This window comes from Mesoplodon bidens (assembly GCF_964165515.1).
Source record: "Mesoplodon bidens genome assembly, chromosome: X".
NCBI lineage: Eukaryota > Metazoa > Chordata > Mammalia > Artiodactyla > Ziphiidae > Mesoplodon > Mesoplodon bidens.
In genome coordinates, this window is record NC_138163.1 from 40,734,450 (window position 1) to 40,743,980 (window position 9,531).

The 9,531-nt window shown below is 42.5% G+C and overlaps 1 protein-coding gene across 2 annotated transcripts in view; it reads right to left on the reverse strand.

The window, feature by feature from the left end:
• PLS3 (plastin 3) overlaps positions 1 to 5,031 on the reverse strand; it is a 90,040-nt gene extending 85,009 nt beyond the window's left edge. The window contains exon 1 of one of the 2 annotated variants that reach the window (XM_081221894.1): positions 4,926 to 5,031. The gene's annotated coding sequence lies outside the window, so the exon portion shown is untranslated. Of the gene's footprint in view, positions 1 to 4,268; positions 4,288 to 4,925 lie in introns of those variants that run through there. The other variant, XM_081221896.1, reaches the window with a different exon arrangement.
• Between the last annotated feature and the right edge of the window lie 4,500 nt (positions 5,032 to 9,531).

The following is a 9,531-nucleotide window of genomic DNA, read 5'->3' on the forward strand; positions in this document are numbered from 1 at the left end:
AGTAAAAATGTGGCAAGGCTTAAGTGATGAGAATTCTACCATTTCTGTAAACTCTTATTAAAGCTTTAGTGTTTCTATGATATACTACTACAGTACTTTGAATTTATATAGCACCTGTCTGCTGAAGAGCCAAGGCTTACATAGCTCATTTATCCTTTCAGCATGCCTGTGAAATACACAGATTGAAAACAGATGGCTTACAAATAAACTAAAATCCAGATATGAAAACAGAGAACTTCCATGATTTACTGAAGATGGCCTGTCTGTGCAAACTGTAGAAGCCTAAAAGATCCTGGAGTCCACACTCAATGCCTTTTCCGATAAACAATACTACCTCCTTATCATCAAATTTCTAGACCGTTAAGAGAAATTAAGCTTTGTCATAATATAAAATCAGTAAGTTTAATGCACCAAAAATCCTTGATAAGGAATGATATAAATGGTACCTCTATATTTTAAAGAAATAACATTAGTCATGGAATAAGCCACTAGTGATCATCTTCCTGGATAGTCACCAATTTGCCTACAAGGTATTTAGCTTGGTTCAATATAGTTGCATTAAAATTGGGAAAAAATCAACTGATAAATATAGCTGAAATAAGCCAGACTATATCTATATAAAATATATATCTTATAAAAGAAAAAAAATCCCAGCAGACCAAAATCCTTAAGCCATGCCCTCATTTTATAATTGAGAAAATGCGTGGTGTCTGGCACATGTATGTACTCAATGTTAATTATCAGTATAATAATCTTAAGTGACTTGCTCAAGGTCAAACTATGAGTCAGTGGCAGAGCCATGTCTAGAATCTAGTTCTTCTGAAGCAAGTCCAACATACATCCCCCTTAGCATTGTAATTTTCATTTAACAGCAATGCTTTTTCATCCCTAAAACAGTTTATACTCACCAATATTTGTCTCTCAAGTGCTAAGAATAGGGCAACTTCAGTGTTATTAAGCATATTGAATTTTTGGAAACTGTCTCGCCTCCATAACTACCATTGGCCCAAGTATTATCAGATCTTCTCCTGAGACTGACATTTCATGATCAGACAGTTTTTTATATTTCTAGGCCATAATTTTAACCAAAGCTCTCATCACTAAAAACAGCTAGTCGTGACCACTGGTATCTAAAAGACAGTATAATGTATCCAAAAAACTTTTGAAACCTCCAACACAATGAACATACATCATATGGTGTGTCACTCTCTAGAATAATTATAGACTCAAAACATGATCTAGCTGTTTTCTTCTAAACTGAGTTTTATTATTTTCACAGATTAAACTTTCCCCCTCCGGATTACTTTTCACCAAAAGAGCATGAGCAAGTACAAAATGACTCCAAAAACAGTTACCCAAGTTTTCTTGTATTGATAGATGTTCGTTTTCAATTTTATTATACCCACTACTTTTGGAATATGTACTAAACAGCAAAAACAAACAGTTTGGCATATTCATTCCACCTAGATTATAGCAATAGCAAATTCTTGAATTTATCATATGTGCTAAGAATATTATGTCAGTAAATTTCTTGGAAAGGCAAGTAGAAATGCTTAAAACAGAATATGGAAAAATGGCAAGTGAATTTTCTTCCTTTTCTCATCAGTTTCACCATAAAGAATCTCCTTAGTGCTCAGGCACCATGGCCAAGTTACTACCCCCTTCTTTTCTGTAAGAGTCACGCTGTTTGCCTAGGAGCAAAATTTCATGGGGTTCCTAATAGTGCCCTGGATATTGACATTCTGCCAGTATAAACAGTCACAGTCAGTCTAATGTGCTTGCAACCATTTGTAGAAGAGACTTAATCTCAACCCAAATATTACTCACTAGTTATAATTAATCCTTCTACCCAAAATGCATTAAGCCTAGACATTTTTAGCAATTGACCCTAAATGATGGCATCAGACTAGACTAGAGACCTTGGACCTCAGTGTTGACTGTCTGTGTTAAATCAAGGCAGAGCATTATTTGGCTCTCCCACCCCAGGTAAAGAGTTTGATAACTTTCTAGATGTAATTGTAGAAATTAAGAATTAGACTCATAATCCTCTAATTTTAATGAAAGCCTGGGTTCATTAGATCATATGACTAAAAAATGAAGTCAGTAGCTGTAAATGAGTGGACACACCGAGACAATGAAAGACTGTGGTTGGAGAGCCTAGTGAGGATCCTGTTTTGACATGAGTTAATACTATTTTAAAAAGAACTTATCTCCCTACCACTTTAACCTAGTTGGATAGTTGTGCTCTTCTTTTTTTAAGGTTAAATATTTGTTAGGAGTCCCATCTAAAATTATATTATCACCTCTCTTCCACTAGGGGGGGTCTATCTACCAGTGTAGTTAACTCCAATTAACTCAGGTGCAGTTTGAGTCCACTTCCAGCTAATCTGTGCCGCAAGGCTAGCCTTGTGGTCAGAACTATGTGCTTTAAAGTTGTTCTAGTTTTTAGGCTCAGAAACCCATGCACAGCATGAAAATGTAGTGCTCAAGTCATTCAGAGGTTGCTGCAGTAAGTAGACAAGGATTTTTGGCTGAAGCATACAAAGCCAAAATCTCTTAAATATTCCCAGTTTCATTTTTAGCTGCTCTAGTTGTTTTCAAGACTGAATATGTATCAACTGGATCCATTTTTGTAAATAAGTAAAGCTTTTAAACTCTCAACCTCAGAGATTCCTCTGCCCATTTCTACACTCTGCAATATATAATCTGACTAGCAAAAAATGCCACGTTTTTCCAACAGCAACCTTAACTTGGGCCACTTGGGTGGGTATTGGTCATTATGGGAGTTGTTTCTGTGGCCTCTCATTATTCTACTAAAGTACTGACAGATAAAAACCCAACTAGCTCGATTTCTTAAATTTAGTGTCCACTGTCTTCCTGCCTGATTTCTGATCCAATTAATTCCAAACCACAATAACTGATGGTTAATTTTAGCCAAGAGATTATCCACCACCTTCAAGCAGATGCCTAATATAGAGAACAGTTCAAATGGAATATAGGCCAGACCCAGGGACATGGACAAAGCCTAATTTTTTAAAAAACACTATCTTATGGGATATGGCTTCAAATCTATCATTTAGGAATGAAATAGGGCATGAATAAATGGACGATTTTTCTAGAAAATAATTAGTAAGATATTTTTTAAATTTAGAAAAGCCATAACTAGATTGAAGGGCCACAGGGGAGATATATATCCCAGCACAAACATATTTCAAGCCCTTATTTTAAAAACACCTTCTGTTTTTTATTTTGGATAAAATCTGAGCACCAAATTCCCTTTCTGTTCCCCTCATCCAAATCCAAGTAGAACTCCCTTGAGTAGAGGCTAGTTCACACCGCCCCTTCCCCTTTTTTGTCACGGTAGTTTTGGGAAAATGAACTTCAGCCATTACATTCCAGTTTTAAAGTCAAAAGAAGTCATGTGACCATTACCCTAGGGGCATCAGAGACTTGGGGCACGTGATGCCAATTGACATATGTGGGGCTTCGGCCACTATGTTGGAATTCACTGTAAATTGGATCTTCAGGATCAAGTTTAAGCTCCCAAATACACTGTGACATCCTGTAAAGCAGAGTGTGCGCTTACCTCTCAGTAGTTTTTAATTTCACCTAGGTTTCTACCTACTGTGCAGCCAGCCAGGCTCTCTTCGCCACCCCCCATCCCCGGTAACAGGTCGGGCACCCCGAGCATCCCGTCTATCTGATCCTAAACGGCAAGGCTCTCCAACCCAGTTAGTTCTAAACTCAACCTCGAGTACCACCCGGCATGTTGTGCAGATCGGGTGTGGAGCAAGAATTTGCGTCGCGTACAGGAAATGTCAGAAAGCATTAAGCCCACTCCACCTCCCAGTTTGGGATCTTCTGCCCTGGAGCCTGGCCGTCGGAGCCGCCAGCACATTAGAGCAAGTAGCAGCGGCGGCGGCGTCAACTCTGGGACTGGCGAGAAGCCCGGGCGGGGGTGGTCGGCGCCCCCCGGCCTCTCATTAGACCGCTAAGTACTGCGAGTGGGGAAAAGTAAACACCGGCAAGTGCAGCTCTGTGGGAGGAGGGGGATGTTGCCCTCGCCCCCCGCCCCTTCGGCTCTGCCTCCAGAGGAGCCCCGGGAGGTGCCGGGCGGCCGCTGCCCCGACCGCGCGGTCGAGGCTGCAGAGCCAGAGGAGCTGAGAAGGGAGCAGACGGGCGGCGCGGGATCTGGGGAGAGGAGAACGGAAAGGTACTGCCCTAATGGCCCGGAGATGTCCTGCTACTGAAAGGAAAAAAGTGCTTACTCATAGGGAGACGCGGTGCGATAGCGATTCGCTCGCTAACGGCCAGGGAAGCAGGCGGCAGGCAGGCAACCAGAGCCTCGTTCCTTCCCTGGGCCACCGCACCCCGTGGAGCCCGGGGGCCGGGGTGAGCCCGTGAGGTCACCCGAGGAGGGCGAGCGGGGGCTGGAGGCGTCGCCGGCGACCGGCTCCGGGATTTCCTGAGTCCAGAGCCGGCGGAGGAGCGGGGGAGGAAGGTGGCAGCAGCTGAAGAAGGACGACAGAGGGAAGTTAGGCGCTTGGTTTCCACTTCGGGGCCGCCGCCACGGAAGGGGAGAAGGGCAAGGGCTGGCGTCAAGGACTCCAGCCCAAGTTTGGCAACAAGTTAAGAGCAACTAGTGAGAAAGCACCGTCTCTCCAGTGAAGAGCAGAAAACGTGTTTGCGGCGGGCGGTGGTCGTGGGGAACACTCGGTCACTCCCACCCGTCCTTGATGCGAACGATCGCTTTGGCGCCCAAGGTCTAGGACAGAAATTTCTGCAGCCTCCCTCTCAGTCTCCCGCCTCCCGTGCCAGGCACGTTCCTGCCGAGGTCCCCGGAGATGCTCTCTCCTGGACCCACTCATGCCCACGCCCAGGGATCCCGCTCCCCTCATGCCCTCCCGCGCCTGCAGAGCACTTACATAAAGTCGCAGAGTACCGGATCTGGCCAGACAGCCTCCAACCGACTCACTCAGACAACTTCTGCTGCTCGGAATTTTTGCGGCTGTGGTTCTAAAGCCAGCGCTCCCTCCCCTCCTGCCAGCCCCCTCCGCCCCTCGGCCGCCGCCATTGGCTCCGGTGGTGCTAGCAGTCGGCTGGGAACCAGGAAGGCGATTGGGCCACGAGCCTGTCACGTCAACTGGGTGGGGAGTTGGGAGAATAGGCACCGGGATGGGCGCCCTGGAGGGATGGGGACTGTAACTCTGCGGCTGGGAGCGGAGATTGGTCCTCCGCTCTTGTTTCTTCCCCTCCCTGGCTATGAAGAGATTAGACGTCCCCAGAGCCTGGCTCGGGGACCACGTTCCAAAAACTCGTGTGGAATAAACGAAGAGATGAGAACGTTGGAGCGAGAGTTTGAACGTCACCAAGCCCCTATTTAAGTCTCTGTACAGTTTCAACCCAGAATCGTAAAGAGAATCTCGGCATGGGAAGGGACTAGTAATACTAGTACTTAGTTTCTTCTGCTCCAATCAGCCTGCGTGCGGAACAACGCAGAGGGAAAACCTCAGCAATCTTCCCTTTCCAACGAGGTCTAGGGAGCAGATATATGGACAGGACGAGGCTCTCATGTTTTTGGCTTCGTGCCCAAGTAAATTGTTGACCAAAATCACCTGTCTGGTCTGTTTGTCCATGTGGAAAGGAATGAGAGTTGGAGGTGGGAAGGGAAGGTGGAAATAACGTGGTTCCCACTCGTTTGACTGGAAATGGATGTCAATTTTCATCAGTCTCCTTTCACCAGAGAAAACTTGGAGACATGCTCCTGCTTCCCAGAGGACCCTTTCTTCTTCTTGGCCTCTGTGTCATAATTGACCTCTTTCATTAATACGCGTGGAGGTTTCCCCTCCTTATTGTGCATTCCAATCCTTTGGCTCACTCCAGGTCCAAAATCAGCTCCAAGGACCAGAGTCTGACGGATTCTCCAGGGTCAGGTCAAGAGACTGGCTTGTGGCACAGCTGTAGAAGAGAAAGGCTAAGCCCTTTCCTGTTTCAGTCACAACCATTTTGTTCAGGAAATGTGTGCTTGGAAAATTTTTTAAGAATTAAAAATTGGTGCAATTACTTCTCATTTTATATGCACTACAAAAATTGCTAAATTAAGAGTGGCCTGGGACTTCCCTGGCAGTCCAGTGGTTAAGACTCAGCGCTCCCAATGCAGGAGACACGTGTTCCATCCCTGGTCAGGGAACTAAGATCCCGCATGCCTCAGGGTGCGGCCTTGATCTTGTCAAGGAACCCTCACTTCATCTGCTATTATGAATTTCCTTAGAGAAATTAACCTATAGTAAATGCCAGTGCTTCTTGAATGGGCAGAAGAGGGGAGTTCATATACTGCCTAAAGGCTACACTAGCAGAGAAGGAATTGGCACTGGGAAAAAGGCTCATTAAATATTAATTAATGATTAACCAACTGGAAGAACATACGAAAGGCACAGAAAGGTGAAAAAGAAATGAGAGAGCAATCTGGCTATCGGAAATATTAAATTTCCGGTATGAGAGATTTTGTACTGGGTCAGGTTTGGGTCAGCACAAAAATACTGATTTCAACATGTTCGTGTTGTGTGGACTGTGAAGTGTACCGCCACACACATTTACAAGAGGATCCACAGTGAGATTTCTGGCTTTCAGTAACTGGCCCAAGGTTTGGTATGGTTTCTGGAATTCTTTACACAAAATTTCTAGATACACTAATACAGTACTTCAGTTTTCTACATTTTATGGTGTCTGTTAAGTTGCCACTGAAGAGCTTCCACCTGCTTTAAAACTTAAATTTACAGACTTAGAATGTCTGTATGAAGGGACTGTGCAAGCTAAATTTTCAAGTATGGATATATTTGTCTCAATTACTTAACTTAGCATTCTATTTTAGTTTATTTTTCAAGTGTTAGAATTTAGAATAAGTCAAAATATTAAGAATCCCATGCATATGCTATTTACACTTTCCTGTTTTTTTTTTCAAAAAAGCTTACATAGAAGCTTTACTTTATTTACTAACACTGAGGATGTCAGAATTCAGTAAGAGTTTGTGGTCAAGAAATGTCACTTTAATGGAAGTACAGTGGTCACAGTTTCAAAGCCACAGGGTACCCAGGTAAGGCACTGTGTCTCAGTGCCTTGGTAGTTTCCAACACATAAAACTTGCCCTGTTTGGATGCTGGTTGAGATTCCTGTTTAACAAGCTCAACAAAGTAGAACTCTATTTTAATGAATACTTCTATGATAGCCATCTTGATGTAACTAAGCTACTTTTGTGTTACCCAAAATCTAAAAGTCCTTTACAGAGGCTAACATTTTGCTCTAAGAAAGGAGCCTCAGACTCAAAGCTCTATTCAAACTGCATTTCTTTCTGATCTTTCACACCATCAATTTAAGCCATATAGGATCATTCACAAAGTAACCCAAAGTTGGTAGTTTTCCTATCTATATAAAGAGGCTTTCAGGGACTTCCCTGGTGGTCCAGTGGGTAGGACTCTGCGCTCCCAACGCAGGGGACCCGGTTTGATCCCTGGTGGGGGAACTGGATCCTGTACGCATGCCACAGCTAGGAGTTTACATGCCGCAACTAAGAAGGCCACATGCGGCAACTAAAAGATCCTGTATGCCAGAACTAAAAGATCCCGCGTGCCGCAACTAAGACCCGACGCGGCTAAAATAAATAAATAAATATTTTTTTAAAAAACGAGGCTTGCACAGCTGGTCTTCAGGGTCCCTTTCAGAAGCTCAAAGGCAGATCATAGGGCCTAATTCATCTTTTAAAAATTGAGTTATAATTAACATACAATATTATATTAGTTTCACGTGTACATGTTGATTTGATATTTTTATATGAGATGATCATCACAATAAGTCCAGTTACCATCAATCACTATACAAGTTGTTATAATATTATTGACTATATTCCATACGTGTACATTACATCCCTGTGACATTTATTTTATAGCTGGAAGTTTGTATCTTTTATTCCCCTTCACCTATTTCACTCATTCCCCCATGCCCCCTCCATTCTGGCAATCACCAGTTTGTTCTCTGTATCTCTGAGTCTGTTTCTGTTTTGTTTTGTTTGTTCGTTTGTTCTGCTTTTTAGATTTCGCATATAAGTGAAGTCATATGGTATTTGTTTTTCTCTATCTGGCTTATTTCTCTTAGCATAATACCCTCCAGGTCCATCCATGTTGCCACAGATGGCAAGATTTCATTCTTTTTTTATGGCTGAGTAATAGTCCACTGTATGTATGTACATCACATCTTCTTTATCCATCCCTCTATTAATGGGTACTTGGGTTGCTTCCATATCTTGGCTATCGTAAATAATGCTGCAGTAAACATAGGAATGCATATATCTTTTCAAATTAGTGTTTTTGTTTTCTTTGGATAAATACCCAGAAGTGGAATTGCTGGATTGTATGTTACTTCTATTTTTAGTTTTTTGAGGCACCTCCATATTGTTCTCCATAGTGGCTGTATCAATTTACATTCCCACCAACAGTGCAAGAGGGTTCCCTTTTTTCCACACCCTCTCCAGCATTTATTGTTTGTAGATTTTTTGATGATGGCCATTCTGACAGGTGTGAGGTGATACCTCATTGTAGTTTTGATTTGCATTTCTCTAATGATTAGTGATGTTGAGCATCTTTTCATGTGTTTGTTGGCAATCTGTATATCTTCTTTGGAGAAATGTCTATTTAGGTCTTCTGCTCATTTTTGGATTGGGTTGTTTGTTTTTTTGATATTGAGCTGCATGAGCTGCTTGTATATTTTGGAGATTAATCCTTTGCCAGTTGCTTCATTTGCAAATATTTTCTCCCATTTGGAGGGTTGTCTTTTCATCTTTTTTATGGTTTCCTTTGCTGTGCAAAAGCTTTTAAGTTTCATTAGGTCCCATTTGTTTATTATTGTTTTTATTTCCATTTCTGTAGGAGGTGGGTCAAAAAGGATCTTGCTGTGATTTATGTCATAGAGTGTTCTGCCTATGTTTTCCACTAAGAGTTTGATAGTGTCTGGCCTTACATTTAGGTCTTTAATCCATTTTGAGTTTATTTTTGTGTATGGTGTTAGGGAGTGTTCTAATTTCATTCTTTTACATGTAGCTGTCCAGTTTTCCCAGCACCACTTATTGAAGAGGCTGTCTTTTCTCCATTGTATATTCTTCCCTCCTTTATCAAAGATAAGGTGACCATAGGTGTGTGGGTTTATCTCTGGGCTTTCTACCCTGTTCCATTGATCTATATTTCTGTTTTTGTGCCAGTACCATATTGTTTTGATTACTGTAACTTTGTAGCATAGTCTGAAGTCCAGGAGCCTGATTACTCCAGCTCCGTTTTTCTTTCTCAAGATTGTTTTGGCAGTTTGGGGTCTTTTGTGTTTCCATACAAACTGTGCAATTTTTTGTTCTAGTTCTGTGAAAAATGCCAGTGGTAGTTTGATAGGGATTGCATTGAATCTGTAGATTGCTTTGGGTAGTATAGTTAGTCATTTTCACAATGTTGATTCTTCCCATCCAAGAGCGTGGTCTATCTCTCTATCTATTTG